The sequence below is a fragment of the Monodelphis domestica genome, chromosome 8 (genome assembly GCF_027887165.1).
Source record: "Monodelphis domestica isolate mMonDom1 chromosome 8, mMonDom1.pri, whole genome shotgun sequence".
Lineage (NCBI taxonomy): Eukaryota > Metazoa > Chordata > Mammalia > Didelphimorphia > Didelphidae > Monodelphis > Monodelphis domestica.
Genome location: NC_077234.1, coordinates 132,168,933 through 132,187,849, shown reverse-complemented (window position 1 = coordinate 132,187,849; position 18,917 = coordinate 132,168,933). Strand labels below are relative to the sequence as shown.

Below are 18,917 nucleotides of genomic sequence, written 5' to 3'. Positions count from 1 at the left end.
TCTAGGTGAGGAATGCTTACTTTGTATCTCCAGACTTTCCTCTTGATTTTTAAATCCCATTTACCTCTTCTCCCTTTTTTTTCTCTCAATTCTTACCTTCAGTTTTAGAATTGATACTAAATATTGGTTCCAAGGCAGAAAAGTGAAAAGGACTGGATAATTGAGGTTAAGTGACTTGCTCAGGATTATACAGCCAGAAAGTAAGTGTCTGAGGCTAGGTTTGAATTCAGAACCTCCCATATCCAGGCCTGGCTCTCTCTCTACTGAGCCACCTAGCTATCCTTTTCCCTTTTATTTTTTTGATGCCTCTGTCTCTCTGCCTTTTCAGACTTAGCTTTTGCTGATTTCTAACTTGGATACCCTGCAGCACTTAATAGTTACAAAGTACTCACACATTATCTTAAGTATTTCTTACAACTCTGTTAGATACCTAGTGTAAATATTATTATTCCAGGGGCCTATCCTCAAAAGCTCTATGTTGTTTGCAACTTGTGGAAGTGACACTAACAGTGACCAAGGGGAGGAGTCTGACCAGGATACATTTTTCCAGGCATCTCTAATTGATTCTATATGACCTGGCATTATGATAATGACCCCACTAAACTGAATCTGAGGAGGAGACTTCAAGATAATCAGTTAACTTCTCTTGGCTATAAAACCTGAGGCGCCTGTCTCAAGCATAAATCCTGCACATGAGTCAATACCACCTTTGCCCTGAAAGAAGCCCCTAAATCTTACAAATTACTCCAAGGTTGTTCCCTATTATCTTATCAGGACTAAGTTCAGAGTCCTGATAAACAAAAGTTGGGTAGATCACATTCCAAATGGACATTGAGTATTTCCAGTTATATGAATTATAGCACCTCTAGATTACTCATCTTGAATTTTCCACAAATGAAAAACTATGTAACTTGAAGTCTTTTCTCTGTTTAATGAACTTAGCTTTGCCTGGGTTCTGGCACATGTGTCAGAATTCTCTAAGTAAATAAAAATAACTACTGTAGAAACTGTTTTTCTCCTTGATTTTTTCCAGGGTTGACAAACTACATTAATAATTCTGTAGGTTTATCATATATCCAGGGTAATCTATAAGGCGTAGTTAACACATTGGTTAATAATCAATATCCAAAAGGTTCCAGAAGGTTGGGCCCAGTCTAATAAAAAGGGAATCTAATAAGGTAAGTATAAAGTCTTACACTTAAGTTAAAAGAAATCAATGTCATGATTTCATGGGGAAACAACAGTGAAACAGAAATTTGTCTGAAAAAGATATGACATTTTAGTTGACTGAAAGTTCAAAGTTAATCAACAGCATGACATGGAAGCAAAAACAAAAAACAGTGCTATCCTAAGTTTCTAGATGATTATCATCTAGAGCTGAAAGGGATCTTTAAGATCATCTAGTCCAACCCTTCTCCCTATTTCCTAACATTTTATAAATAAGAAAACTAATACAACATTAGAAGAAAAGTAGGGAAAAACACTTCCCTGGTCTTTGTCATAATCAAATCACATCTGGAATACTATATTGTGTTCAGAATACCACATTTGAGGAAAGGCATTAAGAAACTGGAAAGTGTTGAGAACAGAGGTTTTTACCCAAGGGTTCATGAACACCCATCAATGGATGGATTTTAGGGGATCTATGAGTCCAAATAGGAAAAAAAGTATTTGTTTTCTCTAATCTCTAATTGGAATTTATAAATTTTGTTATAAATATAAGCAATGAGCATCATTCTAAGTGGTTCATTCACTTTACTGGATTGCTCAATGGGGCCCACAATACACAAAAAAGGGTTAAAAACCACTAATCTAGAGAAAGACAACCAAGATAGTTATCTCAACATCATGCTATGTGAATTCTAGTTGAAGGAATTAAGATGTTTTATCTGGAGAGGAAAAGATTCAGGTAGAAGTATGAGAGCTGACTTCAACTATTTGAAAGGTTGTCATGAGGATATTTACAGAAGGCAAACTATTATTTCCTTTCCTCTCAGAAGACAGAGCAGGTGGTACTATAATGTTTCATTTCTGCTTCACCTTCATCATGTCTCCTCCCTACCCCCTATCCCCCAAACTCATCATCAGGAAATTCAATGTCACAGAGATTGCTTCAGTTTTGGTACTCACACCTCATCTATGCCCTCAGTTTCCTCTGTCCCTCTGGATTGGAGGCTTAGAAAGAGGAGCATAAAACTCCCAAGCTTCCCTCTAAAGAGAGTCCAGACACTCAGTTAAGGCTTCATTTCCCACCAGTTGTACAGTTTGGTTTCCTATCTTTGCTCTGAGTGAAAACTGTCTCTGTACCTCCATTTCAATTTCCTTTTCTGTCTTCTCCCATTAGATTATAAGCTTCTTGAAGGCAGAAACTGGCTTTCTTTTTTCCATTTCCTCAGTTCTTAACAGAGTGGTTGGCATAGATTGGGCACTTACTGTTTATTGTATTTTATTATATTGTACTGTTAGACATTTGGCTCTGGCCCATCTGGGTAATGGAGAACCTGAAGAAGTGGTTTCAGAGGATTTAGTATCAGAGGATTCAGTTGGAAGGATTATCTAGTTCAATTCTTTAATTTATTTTTTAGCTTTTAGTAAAGGATAAGTTTAAAAAAAATTATGTTAGGATACTACAACAGGAATAGTTGGTACAAAACACCCTCTTTTCTTATTACACCAAAAAAAAATCTGCAATACTCTTCCATGAGTACATGTAGAGTCCAGAGAAAAGTGAGCTTATATTTAAAGAGTTATTGGGACTGGGGTAGGAATTAGAAGGAGAATACTCATGGCTCATAGTTGCTGGAAGTCTTTTCGTTTAGTAGAGGTACTCATGAAGTTCCCCCTGGTATGGTTTAACAAACCCTTTCACTTATATATATGAGGAAACTTATGCTGAGCCAGTCAACAAACATTTACTAAATATCTAATATGTGCCAGGCATTTTGCTAAGCACTGGGGATACAAATACCCTCCTCACCACCAAAAAGATAATTTCTACCTTCCAGGAGCTTGCAATCTATCTAATGAGGGAAAACAAAACACAAAAAAAGAAGTTGAAAAGCCAGGAGAGGGGAACATGATGAAGTGGATCAAGTCAGAAAAGTCCCAAGATATATGGCCAGGAGAGAAATAAGATGTTTCTGTTGAGATTTTCCTTAAATGGAAGTTTGGAGACCACAGTTCCGTTGCTTTTTGAGAGAAGCAGAAGGTAGTGATGAAATGGAGTACCAAGGCTGATGATATCTTTCATGGTGATGAGGTTATCCCAAAAATGAGCATCCTGGAGCATGATGAGAGAAAACCCAAAGTAGTATAGCTTGAAAAGGTTTACTCATCAACAGTCATACAAGTTATAAAAGTAGTTATACAAAGTGTGCAAGTGAACAAAATCGAGCTGGGATTCTTTCAGAGTGAAAGATGATCTCTCAGGTCCATTCTAGCTGTTGTAAGGGTAAAATTAGGAGTTTGACAAAATAAGAGAGCAGCTTTTAACAAGTTTAGTTTTAATGAAACTATAGTAAAAGGAGGGAAATATAGGAAAGAGATAAATTGCCTAACTACCCTATAACTGCCTATAATTGCCATGAGAAAAAGTTTATCTGATCACCCTTCAGTTCATATATATATATATACACACACACACACACACACATATATATATGGTGGTATATCCCAACCACCAACTAATCATCAATCCATACCACCAGCAACCAACCCCAATCCAAAAAAAGGTCAAAAAGCTCCTCTTAGGCCTTTCACTGGTCTTTTATATCCCCTTCTTACCTCATTTCCTATCTCTGTGGTTTCTATTTCCTTTCACTGTGGGCTGGTATATCTTTACACATCTCTATGGTAAAAGGACCTCCAGGTCCCCAGTTAAATTAGAGAAAGGGATTAAGAATTCCCTTTTATACTGTGGATGCAATGATCCTTTCAGGTTCCTCTTAGACTTAGGCTCTATACTCCTGCTCCATTTTTTATTATAGATTTATTTTGATTACAAAATTAGCAGTTCAGAATAAGACAAAATGTTAACTCAAATTAAGAATTGCTATATCTCAGAACTAGACCTACCCAGTTAAGCAGTGGCCACCAGAGAAATCAAGGAATAGATGCTTTTTATTAATTATAAAGATATTTTATTTTACTAATTACATGTAATGACATTTCCACATTAGTTTTCCAAAGTTATATGATCCAAATGGTCTCCCTTCCTCCCTTCCCTCTCAGCTCCTGGAGCTAACAGGCAATTTGATATGGGTTACACATGTATTATCATGTATTGTTCATTTTTGTAAAAGAATAATCACATAAAACCCAAACCCCAGTATAACCCAAATAAAGAGAAAAATCATATACTTTAATCCGCATTCTGACTTCAACAATTCTTTCTCTGGAGGTGGATAGCATTCTTTGTCCTAACTCTTTCAGAATTGTCCCGGATTATTGTATTGCTGAGAACAGCCAAGTCTGTCACAGTTGATCACAAGGAATAGATAATCATGAAAGAGCAGGGTTGTTCCCAAGACAACAAATGAGGAAATAAATATCTATTTTCACTTTACTTATTGAGGAGTCAGATTTTCATTTTTTAAAAATCTTAATTATTTTTTAATCTTCTAGACTCTGAGGTATAGAAAATGCAAAATTAATGAAAACTAGTTAAATTCACTCAGTGAACCTGGACATTTTTACTCTACAAAGAATATAACATTCCTTTTGAAAATGAAGAAATGGGGCAGGTAGGTGGTTCAGTGGATTGAGAGCCAGATTTAAGAGACTGAAGGACACTTCCTGGTTGTGTGACCCCGGGCAAATCACAACCTTTATTGCCTAGCCCTTTCTGCTTTTTTGCCTTGAAATCAATATAAAGTACACAGATTCTAAAACAGAAATTAAGGGTTTTAAAAAATAAAATGAAGGAAACTATTTGGGGGGGGGGTGTTTGACAGATTACATTACTCAAAGAAGTATAGATTCTTAGAGGCAGAAATGCCCTTAGAGATAGAAAAAGCCTTAGAAGTTAATTGGTCAAACTTCTTCCACAGATGAATCCATGCTTCTAGTGTGGCACAGAGAGCCTCGTCTTTACAAAGGTAGTCACAGACAATGGATCTCCCGCTTCCCCCCTCCCCAATCATCTGTGTATCGAGTTTACTAGAGTCCCTGGAATGAGTTTGGCTATTGCTTCCTCAGATGGGCTCTCTTCTTACCGCATTACTTTCATTACTCCGAACGACCTGGGGCTTTTCGTTCGCTTCTCTACTCTCGGAAAACTAAAAGCGTAATAAGCCCGTCTTTCTCTTGCAAACCCGGAGTTTTCCCCCCAAGTCTTAGGCTATAGACTCTGCGCATGCTCAGAACGTGGGGGCGGGGCCTCCAGTTTCCTCCGACTGCCTGCGGCTCCGGGGTTCCAGGGCAGCTTGTGCGCGTGCCCGCCTGCCCACGAGCGCTGGTGGTGGTGGTGGGGCAGCTGAGGCGCGCGGCCGTTGACGGCGGGCGCCATTTTGGACTGGGTGTCAGGGCGGCTCAGGCGCACTAGAGAAGCTCGGCTGTGGCCGCGGCTCTCTGACGGGACTTTTGGGGCTTGGGCCGGACAGCCAGGACAGGGAGATTCGGAGGGAGTGTGAAAAGAGCCCAGGGCTTACAACCGAGGGTCGGAAGGGTGGGGCGCGGAAGGGGCTGCGGGGAGGGCCCCGGGGGCCGCCGCGGAAAGGCGGAGCAGCCTGGGCAGCCGCGCCAGAACCTCGGGCTCGGATGCGGGCGGAGCGCGGGGGGCCGAGGCGGCCGGTGTGTGGAGAGGGGGCCCCAGCGGGCCTGACGTGAGAGCAGCGAGAGCAGCTGCCGCCGCCGCTGCCTCCAGTCCCGGGGGGGCGTGTGAGGGAAGCCGCCACCAGCACCAGGTAACGGAGCCGCGGCATCCCTGCCGCCCCCAGCCCCCACCCCCTAGGGGGGGAGGGTCCTGCCAATTTAGGGCTGGGGGAGGGGAGCGTAGGGCACCCCGCGGGGCAGACCTCGCTTTATCCCTGGAGGAGGGGGGGGGGTCTCTTCTGTCTACCCCTCCCCCCTTCTCGGTGATCCCCTGCAAAGACGTCCACCTGGTGCTCAACGCCCCGGCTGACAGTGACCCCGCCCGAGCGTGAACGCCCGCTCGACCGCGCCCCAGCACTCTAGTCCTGATTGTTGTTATTACTTTGGCGGGTGACTCCCGTCCAGGGTTTGGAAGTGGGACGGGAGAAGTAATAAGCGGCGCGGAACTGGGCGTCCGGGTGAGGCGTGCTGGCAAGGGAGGTCCCCCGAATGCTGAGTCTGGAATGAGTGGCATTAAAGATGTCAACACAGACTGCTCTGGGAAGCCTACGCACGCACGGTATAGTCTACGTTTCTGGGAAAGGCACGGGATTTGTCAGGGAGGGTGGTAGGGGAAGACAGTCTACAGAAGCGGAAATTAACTTATGATGTATAACTCGGTTATCGCCCTCCTTTAGTTTAGTTTTAGTTATGCTGGACTGGGAAACAACTTGTAAGAAATATTTCCAAACTAAGGAAAGTGATGAGAGGTTAAACATTAATACGCCTTCAGTTGGGAGGGCCCAAAATTTTACCTTAGTTCTTGTTTACTTTGTGAAATTCTGTTCTCTATTAAAGTTTATTAAAATACAATCAACTAGTTTTCGTTGTGTGGGTTATCCTTTTGGTGTGTTTACAGGGACTTTTTTTTTTTTAGCACCCTCCTACCTTCAGCCTGCCATCTAGATGTGCCTGAAGTTACTCTGTTTCTTCTCACTTTGAAAGTACACACTAATTTTAATATTAGCCAAAGGGATGAGGGACTGGTACTAAACTTGCTAATTTCATTATTATCTAGAACTTGTAGTTGAGTGAACTCCCTAAGGGGTACCAGTGCAAGTCAGCTCCTTCCTTCTCTGCAAAGTTTTAGTCTTTGAGTAGTGAACACCGAAGATTAACTTGCCCAGAGTTGGGATTAGAATCAAAGGCAGTTAGAATTAGAGTCAAAGGCAGAGTTAGAGTCGGGAGTATGTATGAGGCAGCACTTGAATATCATTACTCTAAACGAAAGATAAATGTGAAGGATGGACTGTTGCCTAGACATACTTCATTCCATAAACAAATATTAAAATGAACACCTCCCATTTGAGAGGCAGTATAATGGTTAGAAAGCTGATTTTGTAACCAGAAAGACCAGAATTAACCTGCTTCAAAGATACTGGCTCTGTGCCAAAGTGTCAAACTCAATTAGAAACATACCTGTGGGCTGTCTGTTGACTTAAAAAGTCACAAATTTATATTACCTGTGTTGTATTTTTATTTTGTTAAATATTGCCCAATTACATCTAGTTCCAGTGGCAAGGACTGGAGTTTTGCTGGCCAGGATCCTCTGCTTTAGGCAACTCTCAAAGACAAGTTTTGAACCTTCATTGATAAAAGGGAGTTGCTACATCTGGGAGTTTCTTTTACCAATGAAATAACAGGACTAGACCCTTTGCCAGTGTTGGATACTGTTGCTGATGTTCAAATTACTTCAGTAGTTTTGGGGGAGTGTTACAATTTAGGCCAGAAAATCCTTGTTTACAGCAAAACTCTCCCTTTACTGTGTTTTTATTGCTTTTATTTAAACAGATGCACTTCTGGCATTTTACTTGGTGTGATTTTAGCTCTCAAATTTAAAGGCTGTAGAGCCTTTGAGTATTTAGGAACCTAGATCAGGTAATACAAAAGCCCTGTCCTAGGAGCTTAGAATTAGAAAAGTAACTTGACATTTAACAAGTGTACCAGTAGCAGAGGCCATTGACTTATTTTCTAGTTCTGTTCTGGTCTTTTCCCTTTCTTTAAATGTGTAAATTCTACTCAATTTAAAAGTGGAAGATAAATAGTTCATTGACCTAATTGCAGACAAGTGAGTATCCTGAAGAGTATAACTTTATGTAAAGTACAGATTCATGTGTAAATAGGCTAAATAAATAATTTTAAAGATTCAAATTAATGAAGATAAATAGATGGTAGATGAATAAATTTGTTTTACTTGGCAAAAGCATATTAAAAATATTGAAGGAATAATTCTGTATTGTATAACTATTGTTAGCTCAAATACCCATAGCCCTATGCTTATTTTTCCTCTTCTAAAGCTATCAGTCATCAAGTCTAACTCATACCTTGACAGAAATAAGGTGTTTTGTACTTTAGAATTTTCTAGAAAGTTGTTTCCTACATTATATTGTTTTGTTTTTTTCTTTAGGCTAAACATCCCCAGTTCCAATAACTATATATGGCAAGGTTTTATATCCTAATTATGTTCTGGTTTTCCTTAAAATATGCTCAACTTTACTTTCCTAAATTGTGGCAGCCAGAGGTAAATGCAGTATCCCAGATGTGGTCTGGCTAGGACAGTGTTTGAAGGGACTCTCCCAAAATCTGGATAGCATGCCTACAAACATTAACTTTCCCCCCTGCCATGTGACCCTTAAGACATACTAAGTCAACCTCACAGTTTTTAAAAATTACTGCTATTTTTGTTAAACATCAATCATCATTTTTCCATTCTCCCATTTGAGACTTTGGTGTTATCTTTAACTTTTCACTGTATCTCACCTCATATCTAGCCAGTTATCCTTCCCAGTGCTATAAAAAAAATAGGTTCTCTACCAGACAGCTCTGAAATATCCATATGTAGAGCTGTTGTTTGCAGTTAAAAGAGAAATTTTTAATGTTGTAGATAAGTTCACTTATCTTGGTAGTATACTTTATAGGGATGTTACATAAAGAGATTGGTGCACAAATTGCCAGAGTTAGCACAATGTTTGGGAAACTCCAGAAGAAACTGGGAGAAAAGTTATTAGACTGCATACCCAATGAAGGTCCACAGAGCTGTTATGCTGACTTCATTGTTCTATGACTGTGAAACCTGGACAACATACCAGTGCCATGCCACAAAATTGAGCCACATGTGACAATAACCTGGCAAGATAAGGTTTGGGACACAGATCTTCTCCCAAACTGAACTGACAAGCATTCAAACTTTATTCAAAAAATGAGTCTGATAGGTTGACCATACCACATAGTTTAAATGCCAAATGCACATTTACCTAAGACTCATAGAACTCTTAACAAAGCAGGTGCTGACTGGGAGGTCAGAAGAAGCAGTATAAGGATACCCCCAAGGTCCTTCTGGAAGAGCTTTAATATTGATGGTGAGACATGGGAGAAGCTGGTACAAGATCACCCAGCCTGGTGCTGTACTTCATGAGCAAAGCAGAATTGCAATAGCACAAAGGAAATATGAGATGTGCAAATCTAGAGATGTCACCATCCTAAATGCTCTAATGTACTATACATCTGACCTGTAGGTAGAGCCTTCCAAACTTATTTTGGACTGATCAGCCATAACATTGTACCATGAACCCAACATCTTGAGCCATTGGCCCTCTTCTAGTAGGAATAACAATCCTTCCATAGACCTTCTTGACTACCTATTTGAACTATTGTAGCATAGCTAGTTTTCTTGTCTTTTAACTGTCAATTTCTACCTTACCCTCCCACCCCACAATGACACTAACAAACTAATTTCTTACATAGGTTTGTTCTTGTCACTCCTCTGCTCAAATTTTAAAATTGGTTTCCTGTTACCTACAGAGTAAAGTTCAGGCTTGCCCTCTATAGTCTAAATCCTCCCCCTTTCTGTGGGTTTTTAAATTAATAATCAATAATTAAATATTATATTTTATAAAGTTTTATTAATAACGAAAACAAAAGAACTGCCTGACTTCAGCCCAGTCACAGGTCCAAAAGAGAAAGAGGGAGGAGTTACAGCCACTTAAATACAAAGGGTGGAGTGGGGTGGGCAGGGTAATGCAGGAAAATGGAGTTTTGGGAAATACTAAGGGACTTCTGGGGGATGAAGTCCAAATGTCAAAAATCTCCATTTATACATTTCCCCACTTCCATCTTTAGACCTTTAACCATATTTTTTTTAACTTTAGTGTCAGCTATAGCTTTATGATTCAGGGGAATGGATTACTATTACACCACTACCATTGCTCTCTGAACATACCTTGTACTTTCCTGCCCCAGTCCTTCCAGTATCCTAAATCGCTTCCCTCCCTGTCTGCCCTTGTTGAATTCTTAACCATCCTTTAAGGTCCTTGCAGATGTTACATACTGTAGGAAGCCTTCCATTCCATTTCTTCCTTCACATAGCCCTCTTTAACATCTTGAATGTACTTTTAAGTATTTATTTTAGTGACAACCCAGTATTGGACTGTAAGATCTAAGACAGCAAGGACTGTGTTTTAACTGAACTTTGTACTTTTCTAGTTTCTAGCAAGATATTGTTTACCCTGAGGGCACTTAATAAAAATTTGTTAAATAGATAATGGTTTAAAGCAGTGGTGTCAAATTCAAATAGGAACTGGGTTACTGATTGGAACATAAGCATCCTTGTGGGTCATTTATTGACTTAGTTTTAAAATGTAATGTCTCATTTTTATTTATGTTAAATATTTCTCAGTTACATTTTAATCTGGTGCTTGGCAGTGTTGTGGGCTTCATTGTGTTTGACACCACTGGTTTGAAAGACTTAGTATTAGCCATAACATTTTGATATTGTATTTACAATTCTGTGGTTAATCTTATAGCTAAACAGCTTATTACAATATATTTTTTTCACTAATAGGTACTTGAAAAATATACATTGGAAGTAATATGTGATATGTCTCTTTTGTACCAAGGTTCTCTTGTATGCTCTTCTGTCATTTTTTACAAAGTCAGAGCACCTTGAAATAAGTTTTTGTTTTAATATTAAGTACTAAATAAAAAAAAAATTGAAGAGTATTTTCAGGGCAAGAACATTATTACACAATTAACTGCCTAGAATTAGGACCTAGGATCCATTTTTTAAAAATATGTCTAACTAATTCTGTTTTGTTACCCAAATCTATGTTAAAACTAAAGAAAGCTCTCAGAATGAGTTAAAAGTAGAAAATGGATCATAATGACATTATTTTGGCAACCTCTAGCCCTACTGATACAATAGAATAATATTGAAAGTGACATTATTATATGCATTCAAATGAAAGATTCTTAAATTTCAGAAGATACTATCATGTTGCTTCTTGTTTGCCATTTTGAACTATCTCATCCAGTTTAACTTCTCAAGTCACTATATGAAGTCTTTCCCCCCTCTTTGTGGTGATATTACTTCAAAAAACTTCTTAGTCTATGCCAAACAACAAGAGATGACTTATAGCACATGTTGCAGTTGGTCCTGCTGTGATCCTTCTCCCCATCTTGTTTTTCAATACCTATTGCTGGTGAGCCATTCTCCTCTGTTTAGAATCTTACTTTGAGTGCAAGAAACTGAATAAAAACTATATAGTGGTATAGTCTACTATAATACTAAATTATAATACTCAAGTACCTTTCCAGTTTGTTAGTGTCCTAAATATGACACCCAGAAATGAGCATAGTACTTTAGCAGGGGCCTGATAAGGGCAGAGTACAAAAGATTACCATCTTCCTAGTTTTGCACATTTGCTTCTCCTAATGCAGCCCAAGACTAAACTAGTTTTTTTTTTTTTTTGGCTGCCATGTCATATTATTGACTCATAATGAGCTAGTAGTTCACTAAAATCTGCAAAATTTTTAATAGTTCAATTGCTGTCTCTGTAAATGTCTCTCCTGACCTGTTATTGATAAAATTAACTTTTTTATGGCTTGAGACTCACTTAAAGTTTTTTTTTTTTAATGAATATGCATTTCTTTTTTCTCTCTCCTTTGCTGTTCCCCCCTGGGGGTAGGGGGAGTTTGGAACAAATACGTATGGTCTAGTAAAACAAAAAATTTAAATTGGCCATGACCAAAAATGTGTATCTCATTTTGTATATAAACTTGAATCCTTTACTTTGTCAGGAAAATTAAGTCTTTCAACATTGTTTCTTTTCTGTTTTTGTAGCAGTTGTATAAATTGTTCCGAATTCTGCTCACTTTACTCTGTATCAGTTCATTCAAGTCTTCAAGGTTTCATATTCTATAATTTGATTAGCAATCTCCCAATTTATGAGTACCTCCTTAGTTTCCAGCACTTTTTAGTACAAAAAGACTGGCAAGAAATATTTTTGTAAACATAGATTTTCTCTCCTTTTTCTTTGATCTTTATGGGGTATAGGTCTGGAAGCTGTATCACTAGGTTTAGGGATTTTTGGAACCTTTCAAATTGCTTTCCAGAATGGCTAGACCAATTCATAGTTATCAATGTACCTGTTTACCTGCAGTCCCTCCAACATTTTGTTATTCTCCATTTTTGTCATCTTTGCCAGTCCGATAGATACGATGTAGAACATCAGAGTTTCTTATTTTGCATTTCTCTTAATTATTAGAGATTTGGAGTATTCACATGGCTATTGATAGCTTGGACTTCTTGTGAAAACTACCAGCTCATATCTTTTGACCATGTATCATTAGGAAATGGTTCATATTCTCATATATTTTAATCAGCACTTTATATATTTTAGAAGTTAGATCAATTGGATTTAAATATGGAACTATTAAATTTAATCTGACTAAATTCATTCCATTTTGTAAGCTTTAATTTATTTTGACACTTTTTCATTATGAATATTCCTACAATATTCCTTTTATCCACTCAATCTTTTTATCAGTATAGAGCCTCTTGTGAGGAATTTCCCTTGCCAAATATATAGACTTATAAATTGTGGATACACCTAGAGGTTAAGTGACTTGCTCAGGGTCACATGGTCAGTATGTGTCAGGGGTGGGACTTTAACCCAGATCTTTCCAAGGCTAACTATTTTCTATGCTATCTGCCTTTTTCGACCTTCCATGCCATCTGAGAAGTTGATAAATCTTCCATTTGTATAATCAATTGATAAAAAAAAAAAACCCACATAATAAAGGACAGATTACCTGGAATATTTTGTACCTCCCTCCAAATTGATTTTAACCCATTTTGACTCCCCATAGGGTGCTATTATTTAGCCAGTTCTGAATTCCTCTCATTGTATTATTAAGATTTCTATAATTTCAACTGATATAGCATTAGATAACTATGCTAATGGTTTTGCTAAAATCTTATATTTACTCCATTCTCCTGTTGAATCAGTCGAGTAATCCTGTTGAAAGGTTATTATTGTAGTATAATTTCTTCTTCATAAAGCTGATTACTGCTTCCCTCTAAATGTTCACAAACTACTACTTTAATAATACATTTTAGAATTTTTCCAGGAATTAAGTCAAGCTTAATGTCCCATGCTTTGGAAATTCTATCCTATTCTCTTCTTTGAAAATCACAATATTGTTATTGTGACCCATTTTCTGCCTTAATGGTACCTTGCACATAATAGATATTAATATTTGCTGCAATGACTTGTACCTTTTCAGTATGCCCAGGGTGTCATCTTACTCTTCATCTTTCCTTTTTCTTCTTCCCTCCTCTTCTCCTTCCAGTTTGAGGTTTAGACATCACCTTTTCCTAGAATACCAGAAAAAAATAGGTTAGAATTTTGGCATACATTTTAAAAAATAATAAGTTTTTACTATGTTTTCTGTTTTATTGTTGTTTTTTGCCTTACCCTGGTTATTTTTGGTATCCCTTCCCTTCTCAAGAAAGCCATCCCATGTAATTTATGAGGAAAAAAATATCAGCACAATTTGTGTAACATCTGTGGACCTCTCACATTCATCAAGTGTTGGGTTGAAGGTGTTCTTTGTGGTATATTCTTTGGATTTACCAGACTTTGGCATACTGACTACATAGTTCAGGATTTGAAACATTTTCTTTCTTTTGAATCTATTTAATCATCTTGCATTCCTTCACTAAACACTTTCTTTTGAGAAACTTTTCTTAAATGATCCTAGATATTAAAATGTAACTTAGTTACAAAGCTCAACATGCAAAAATAGTAAAACTTGGATATAATGAACTCAAGGAAATGATTTATAACAGTTCTATTGCATAGATTTTTCTTACCTGGTTGCTTTCTAGAGGAATTGCCCTATTGCTCTCTATATCTTATTTCTCCCTCATTCTAATGTTATTCTTCAGCCTCTAATGCCTTCCTTTAATAATTGGCCTGTTGATACATGACTTTGTTGCTTTGGGAGGGCAAATATGCTGATTCTTTTTTCTTGACATATCCTACTTATTAAAGAACTATCTGCTTTTACACATGGGAGAGTAATCTGTTAAGTGGTTCTTGATGATCAGTTTTTTGTTTTTATTTTTTAGTCAGCAGACCTATTTAATTAAAAAAAAAAAGAGAAAAGATCTATTGGATTCCTTAATCTACTTTTTTCCTTCATGGAAAGATCAAGGCTCTCTGAGAAAGAAGCATTAGGATACTTAGAGGAGGAAGAATAATCTGCTTGCCCTCCAAGGAATGATAATGTGAATCTATAGGTTCTGGCAAGTGATGAGAGATATTTCAGTGTAAGGCTCAGTGGAAGAAGAGAAATAGTGGTAGTTGGTGACTTATCAAGAAGGGATTATAAGACAACAATTCATTGACCTGATAGCAAATATCCCAGTACATAAGATAGAACCTTTTAAGATTTCTTAAGCTTGATAACTTCTATTTATTTCTTGTGATTCACATGGGCACAAATGATAATTTCTGGAAGGAATTGGGCAACATTATGAAGGATCATGAAGTCTTGAGAAAGAAAATGAAGACTGTAGGAGCATAGGTAATTTTTTAAAAATGTATTGCTACTAGTTGAAAATAAGGATTTTAGAAAAGAAAGAAAGGTTTGGGGGGAAAAAACAACTGGTAAGGAATGTCAGACACCTAAAAAGTGGTTAGATGTCTGAGAATGGGATTTAGATATCGGAACCATGGCTTAAAATGTAAGAATAAAAAATTCCCATTCACCTAACAAAAACTGAATTGAAAATCTATTTTCCAATTTTGAAATCTTATCAAAAGATCTTTGAAATGGAAAGAGGAAGGAGAAAAGTACCCACACATGTGTATCAAGCTAGATGCCATAGGAAGTACCTATAATACAGGAAGAAGAATAAAAGTCAGAAGACAAAATCCAAGAGGTAAAAATAATTTCCACTTCTCCTTGTATTCTAATCATTGTATTCTTAGCCTTATTTTACTCCACTAAACATATCCTCCTGGCCTCCCAATTCACTGTGACACAAAGTTGACAGGGATAGCTAACATTGGTTGATAGTATCCAGAAAAGTTTTGATAGGCCAAAACATTGAGTTGGATCTAATAAAATATAATTAAATGAAGAAAAATGAAAAGGCTTTAAAAGCACTGTGGTGTACTTTATATAAAACTGGTTAAGAAGTTAGGACAACCTAAGTTTTAAGTCCTCTAACATACTGGTTGTATGAGCATAGGCAAGTATTCTAACTTATTGATCCCCTAGATAGTAATTTTCTTAAAGAGTACAAGTTGTTACAGAACTGTGATGTTAGAAGTAAGTTCTGACCAGGAGCTTTTTTCACTAATGAAATAAGAAAGGTCTGGATTCCTCCACCCCCCCCCCCCCAAGTATAATATTACATTCAGGTTCAGAATTTCAGTTTCACAAGTACATGATGAATCAGGCTTGATTAAGTAGCAGTTTGTCTGAAAATGATCTAGAGGTTTTAGTGGATTGAAAGCTTATGAGTCCATGTTGTGATTTGGCAATCATGAAAGCCAGTGGAATCTTGGACTACATTAAGGGAGTAATAACTTTGATACTCTTACTGTTCTCTGCTGTGATTCTTTAGATCTGGGATATTATGTTTAGTTCTGTGTGTCACTTTTTTAGTAAGGACATTGATGACTTGGAGAATGTCTTGGCAAGTGTATATAATATGGTAAAGGATCTTGAGGTCATATTGGATTTGGTTGAAGGGCCTGGCAATGTAATACAGTGTAAAGAAGGTTAGTTTTGGATTCAGAGAATCTGGGTTCAAATCCTGAGATTCTTGCTGTGTCAGTGACCTTGAATAAGTAATTTATCTTTCTTTGCCCTCAATTTCCTGAACTATAAAATGAGGAGGTTGGATTATGTGGCTTCTATAGTTCCTGTTAGTTCTAATCTGTGATCTTATGTGTAACTTGAAAAAGAGAGGACTGATGGGGGAAAATCCATTTTCAAGAATTTGGAGATAAATCATATGAAAGAGATTAGACAGTGGCCTTGGGCCTAAGAAAGGTAGAAACAAATATAAAGAATAGAAGCTGCAAAGAAGAAAAAGTAGCAAATAAAATGCATATGTGAGTGAGAAGTTTGTTTTTTTATTTTCTTTTTCCCTTTCCCCTCCTTTCTTTTTCCTCTCCTCTCTTCAGATGTTAGCAGTAGGATTTCCTTTTTTCCTCCCCTCTTTTCCCTCCCCTTCTCTCTTTAAACCCTTCTGCCTTAGAATCAATACTATATATAAGGCAGAAGAGTGATAAGGGCTAGGCAATGGGGCTTAAGTGACTTGTCCAGGGACACACAGCTAGGAAGTGTCTGATTTGAACCCAGGACCTCCTATCTCTAGATCTGGCTTTCAATCTACTGAGCCACTTGGCTGCCTCTAGCAGTAGGATTTCAAATCGGGGTGGTGGTGGTGGTGGTATTTCAAGCATGTTTTTAAAAAATCCACTAAAGAGAACAGAAGGAAGATCAGATGGAAATATAGATAAGAGGTCAGCTTTCAGAGTTACATGAATTTTTAAATTAAAAATAAAAGCAAGTTCCCAGAAATACTTTTTTCATGTACTGTACAATCTTTTTTTCCCTCTTCAACTTTGTATTTCAGAATGCTTGTTTTAGTTAGTGTTTAAGTTCAGAATAAAGAAAAAGTAGCAGTCAACCTAAAATAATATAGTGTGGAAAGGTGCTTATATTGAACAAAGGTAATTATGGACTGAAAAGGAAATGAATTATATAGGCTACATATATATTTGATATAAAAAAGGTTGCTGCCCGGCCTCCGTCTTCCTCCCACCGCCCACCAGAGCTTATTCGAGTCAACTGACCAGAGTCCAGGAATCCTTCGCTCTGGGTCCTGTCCGCACCCTACCCATCCCAGCTTTTTCCCTTTTGAAAACACTAAGAATCATGTCCTTACATCAATTTTTACTAGAGCCAGTCACCTGCCATGCTTGGAACAGAGACCATACCCAGATTGCCCTTAGCCCTAATAATCATGAAGTTCTTATCTACAAGAAGAATGGGAACCAATGGATGAAAGCCCATGAACTGAAGGAGCACAATGGACACATCACAGGTATAGACTGGGCTCCCAAGAGTGATCATATTAGTAACTTGTGGGGCAGACCGCATTGCCTATGTCTGGAGTCAGAAAGATGGAATCTGGAAGCCAACCTTGGTGATCTTGAGGATTAATCGTGTAGCCACCTTTGTGAAATGGTCTCCCCCGGAGAATAAATTTGCTGTAGGTAGTGGAGTTCGACTGATTTCTGTGTGCTACTTTGAGTCTAAAAATGACTGGTAGGTGAGCAAACACATAAAAAAGCCAATTCGTTCTACTGTCCTTGGTTTGGACTGGCACCCCAACAATGTTTTGCTGGTTGCTGGATCTTGTGACTTCAGATGCAGAGCATTTTCTGCCTACATTAAAGAAGTTGATGAAAAACCAGCCAGTACTCCATGGGGTACCAAGATGCCTTTTGGTCAGCTGATGTCAGATTTTGGTGGTACTGGAAGTGGTGGTTAGGTCCATGGGGTCAGTTTCTCTGCCGGTGGGAACCGTCTCACTTGGATCAGCCATGATAAAACTGTATCAGGTACTGATGCCTCTAAAAACATGATGGTTTCACAGCTAAAAACAGAGTTCCTCCCACTTCTGAATGTGTCATTTTAATCTGAGAATAGCATTGTGGCTGCTGGCCATGACTGCTGCTCAGTGCTGTTTAATTATGCTGATTGTGGCCCCTTGACCTTCGTCTCCAAATTAGACATTACAAAACAGAGTATTCAGTGCAACATCTCTGCCATGGAACACTTCCACAACATGGACAAGAGAGCCACAACCAAGGATTGCAACACTGCTCTTAGACACACTACATCAAAACAGTATCACCCAAATGTCTATTTATGAAGTGGACAAGCAAGACTGCCGCAAATTTTGCACCACTGGCATTGATGGAGCTATGACAATTTGTGATTTCAAGACTTTAGAGTCTTTGATCCAGAGGCTACGAATCATGTGAAGCTGTATTTCCACTCTCTAGCATGACAGATATTTGACAGAATGCACCTCGAGCATTTGCATAAAGATGGGAAAGACCCAACACAAGCCAACACTGAGAAAATACCCTTTGCAGATGTTTTGTTATTGTTGTTTTTTGAACATAATTGGTGATCTTATATTGGTTTAGAAAAAATCAGCAGTGATGTCTTTTTAATTGGCTGTTTCATTCCATTCTTGACCAAAGCTGCTCTTTTAAGTAGTTTATTGTGGGAACTTGTCACACTAAATTAAAGGGGGATTTTATGTAAATTGTTCAAAAGGAATGGGTTGGGATGGTCCTGGGAGGCAGAGAATTTCCAGATGACTTAAAAAAAAAAACTTTTAGAAAGTATTGCTAAAGATTACCTGTTTTCATACAGGTTGACCCTTAACTACCTCTAGAATGTAAAATGTTACTTTAAAATATCTATCAACTCTGATTTGAAAATTTCTATTAATTGTTGTTTCCAGACTTATTAAATAACCTATTATTCAAAAAATAATTGTACCCAGACTTTTAAAGAACTGCAGCTGGTCTTCACATTAGAAGATTTTGTTGTACTGTTTTAATGGGTTTTTGTGTACATAATCTTCCCTCACATGCATTTTAGTGGGAATAATTTTGAAAGAAGAATATAAAATTTGGATTCCTGACTGAAACTTAAGAAACCATGTTATACATTTTTCTTAATAG

The 18,917-nt window shown here is 37.9% G+C and overlaps 1 protein-coding gene, 1 long non-coding RNA gene and 1 pseudogene across 4 annotated transcripts in view; 2 read left to right on the top strand and 1 right to left on the bottom strand.

Moving 5' to 3' along the window:
• Positions 1 to 289: 289 nt before the first annotated feature.
• On the bottom strand, positions 290 to 5,332 carry LOC130455809 (uncharacterized). The gene is made up of 2 exons (XR_008913958.1): positions 5,214 to 5,332; positions 290 to 3,280 (listed from the first exon to the last, which is right to left on the bottom strand). It is a non-coding gene; the product is annotated as an uncharacterized LOC130455809 (long non-coding RNA).
• A 151-nt stretch (positions 5,333 to 5,483) lies between these two features.
• The window catches only part of FBXL3 (F-box and leucine rich repeat protein 3), an 86,151-nt gene continuing 72,717 nt past the window's right edge, over positions 5,484 to 18,917 (top strand). The window contains exon 1 of one of the 3 annotated variants that reach the window (XM_007501469.3): positions 5,484 to 5,903. The gene's annotated coding sequence lies outside the window, so the exon portion shown is untranslated. Of the gene's footprint in view, positions 5,904 to 17,118; positions 17,258 to 18,917 lie in introns of those variants that run through there. The other 2 variants (XM_056807231.1, XM_001362509.4) reach the window with 2 other exon arrangements.
• Positions 5,913 to 18,907, top strand: LOC100011024 (actin-related protein 2/3 complex subunit 1A-like; annotated as a pseudogene).